The following is a 4,021-nucleotide window of genomic DNA, read 5'->3' as shown; positions in this document are numbered from 1 at the left end:
TATCGTTATTTAAAATTCTTATATTTTATGCCAATCGTAGGCTACAATTATATTGGTTCCGACCAGATCTGATGATATCTGACTGTAAAAACTGACGGAAGACAGCGCTGAGGGCAACAGTTCCCATATTATGCAACCAGCGTTTCATTTTCATCCTTGAAAAAAACACATATACAATGTAAAATGTCTTATTATATCAAGAAAAAAAGAATATGAATAATTTAAAAAAAATTATTTTTCATATATAAAATGTAAAATTTTACAAAGGTTATAGTAAATTAATATGTAGGTAATTCTAAAATATAATGTACATTCTCCTGTTTAAATTTTCCTCATTCATTTAATGGACGGATATTATTTAATTTATAAAGAGGTTTCCTAATATTGTAGTTTTTTTTTTAATTTTTATGTCCTAATTTACCAGTATTTATTAAACTCCACTGGAAAACCATGTACCTTACGGGATTTATCAATAAATCTATGTCAATTTTTCCTGTTGTACTCACAAGTGTTATTGTTATTGGTACAAGTGTTATTGTGGTTGGTATACAATAACAATAACACAATATTGTTATTGGTATCTGGTGGAGTGAACTAGTCCGGCAAGTGGGCCTAGTGGTAATGATTTTTATGGGACCACCAAAAAATAAATATTAAATGCCCCAGATGGAAATCGAACCCACAACGTTCCAAACCGGGCGCTCTAGGCCCTACGGCCAAACCCGCACGGCCGTTACGTCCTTATTCACAAGTGATGCACAGTGGAGGAAGCAAGGGAACTAGAAGAGCGAAAGTTAGATAATTAACATAAATTTATACCAATTTTTACTTAAATTTAAAGTTAACAAGTATAGGGTAGCAGGATGCGAGAATAGACCAGCAGGCAGCATAGTTTATCTGGGTGTCACCCTTGATAGGCACCTGACACTAGCTCGCCACTGTAATAAGAAGATCAAGTAGGTCAGGACCAAGTCTTACAGGCTTAATTACCAGCTAACTTCTCTTAATCTTTCTCAACATAAATTAATGATTAATGATCCCTACTCTACGGAGCACCTATGCTGATGAACTTAGCACCTACAAAAGTTAAGAAGCTCGAAAAGTTTCAGAGCAGTATGCTCAGACTCCTGAGACATACTTTACTTCAAAAAACAAAGATCTATGCATACGATACCCGAACTACAAACTGTGACAGAATTTATTTTAGGCCTATCAATTTTTTTTATAGCCTTCAGTACTGTGCGAACCCTATAAGTGGTAGACGCACACAAACGTTCATTATTTATAATATAGATATTTTTACGATAGCTACTATTACAGAGTTAGGAAACTTACAAACCCATCTTCTTATTGAGACATTGTTTACTGAAATAATTCCGGTAATTAAACTCCCGATTATTACAATTAATTAATTGATGGAACCATTTACTACTACTAGCCTAAGGCTTCCTGGACCTGTTGTAGGAACACCTTCCTGGCTTCTTGTTGCGAAGCTGTTGAAGGTAGTTCGTGGCCGCGGCCATCGTTCGAGAACGGATTTCACTAATCAGATAATATCTTTTGGGGTAACAATAGATTAATTATGATATTGTACTTTTCAATTTAGTTGACATCTTGATCGTGACCTTAAATCTTAGTGAACATGTAAGTAACGAGATGACTTGTATAGTAAACAAGTCGAAACATGAATGAGGGAAAAGTGTAAATGAATGTTCATTCGGTATTGACTTAAACAAGGTTTTGGCAACCAGTTTCCTAATGAATAATTTAAAATTTTCGAATCGACACACTCAAAGTGACGAAAATATAATGATAATATTGACCAAACAACATCCACATTTTTATCTTGATACAAAATTATATATTAAATTGAGAAAAGAGCAATGATTTAGTTTTTTTAATGGAGAGAAATATTAATTGGTGATAATATATACTTTAATATATTTTGTAAACCTAAATTTTGTCGCTGAAATTTTGTAACTCTAATTAATATGTATTTTGTAGTTCAGATTGTATTATTTTTTCAATATAGTGCAATAAGAATGAATATAAATAAATATTATGCTTCCTTTTTTTCCTAACTCTCCTGGCTTTAAGTTTTCAAATCGCCGTCCATTTCGAAGTTTTTCAATTAATGGAAATATTAATTGTTGTAGTTCGATAGGGCTCCAGGACGTCGAACCCAACGCTCATGTTTCATATTTTATTTTCCAAGATGTTTGGATATATCCCTCGATACTTCAATTGTTAAATATATAATAGTAAATACTTTTATTTAATTTTAATTATTATTATTTCAATCCCAACATTCTGATCTCTTAAAATTTGAGATAATTAATTATTTTAATGAGATGTTTAAATGTGTCTAGATTTAGGGTTTAAATCTTGTTTAACAGGTTATTCCTTTTTAAAAAAATTTATGTCACGAATCTTTTTTTCATCATTATTCAGTGCCACTGATACACCTGGTCCTATTTCTAATCTGCTTAATTCCATGATATACAAATGGCATTTCTGAAAGATGTGGCTGACAGCAGAGATTGGCAAAAATTAGCTTTAGTTGAAACTAATACACATTATTGCCATGGATACGATCCATATTCATGAATGAACCATTGAAAAATAAATATCGTATCCATTTCAATTTTAACTATTAGTTTCAACCATAGCTGATTTTTGCCCAATTCTGGCTGACAGTAAATGTACTATTATAATATTGACATTTTGGCGGTGGTTGCTTATTGATCAGGTATGAATGAGTTGTATTTGTATGTTCTATTATCAATCTAGCTATTGCGACTTCCTCCCAGCGAAAAAAAAAAATATTAAAAAAAAACCTTTAAAACTATGGGTTTGAGTCCTGGAACCGGAGCATTATTTTCAATATTAGTGTCATATATCTAAATTACAATTGAAGGAAAAATTTAAAGCTCTTAATTATGAACGTTTGGACATTAGTAACCGAATCAATAAGGCTTGAATATTTCATTTATATTGATTAAACTAATTTAATTTAATCATACGAATACTATATGGCCTGGAGTTACAAAAAAGAAAACACCTTATTTCATAGGATAGCATTTTAAAATCTTGCCAGGTAGATTTTACCCAGCGTCGCTCTCCGTTTGGTTCGGAGACTGTTCTATTTGAGACTATTGGTCTTTTGGATATTACTCTGCCTCACTTTCCTGACAAATTGTGCTTTATAATAGTTCTTTTCTCTCTTTAAAAAAATAATAAAAATAAAAATAGTTTTCCAGACATTCCTTTTCCGGGAAAATTCCCGAAGCGGCTTCCTCGATACAGAAGTTTGATCTGAGTGTCCAAATTTCTGTCAGGGTTTTGATCTTTTAGTAGTCTGTTTAATGAGAGTTTTTTTTCGTATTAATATACAATATATCGGCAAATATAGATATAGATATAATTACAGGCATAGTTCTTTTTATTTTAGAATTGTAATATATTCATATAGAATTTTACAATCTATTTTTTTAGAATTATAAATTACTAAGGAAAGGCGTTGTGCTATATGTTTCCTTTGACTCCTTAGACCACTAATTAAATTTGTTTCCCTTCAAATCTTTTAGTAATGAATAAAACAATCATAAAATATTAACTCTGAAAATAATACTTTTCATAGCGTATTTTTCCCTATACCTTTGGTATTTATGGGTCAAATTTCAAATTATGTAAAGCTCATTATATATCATTGTGGTGCCACTTCAGGTTTACAAAATATATTAAAGTATATATTGTCACTAAATATACATTTACGTGACATTTTTGCTAAGACCAATAGGTAAAGGTTAATCTGTGCTGGAGGGGTTGATGAAATCGAAGACCAACCCACCCCTACAGAACTAGTATTACCTTACGTCAGTAATCTCGAGTTATATAACCTCTTTTACTAACTTCATTAGTAGCTCTTTGGAGGTGAAATACCAAGCTCTCTCGGCGACCGATTATAACTGAACTACACTGTTTGCAATTTGAAGTTACAACAGACGTTATTTTGTTGGGA

This window comes from Halyomorpha halys, unplaced genomic scaffold, assembly GCF_000696795.3.
Source record: "Halyomorpha halys isolate HHAL.00 unplaced genomic scaffold, Hhal_1.1 Scaffold134.1, whole genome shotgun sequence".
In the NCBI taxonomy this organism is placed as follows: domain Eukaryota; kingdom Metazoa; phylum Arthropoda; class Insecta; order Hemiptera; family Pentatomidae; genus Halyomorpha; species Halyomorpha halys.
The sequence above is the reverse complement of the archived record's forward strand: the minus strand, read 5'-3'. Positions refer to the sequence as shown.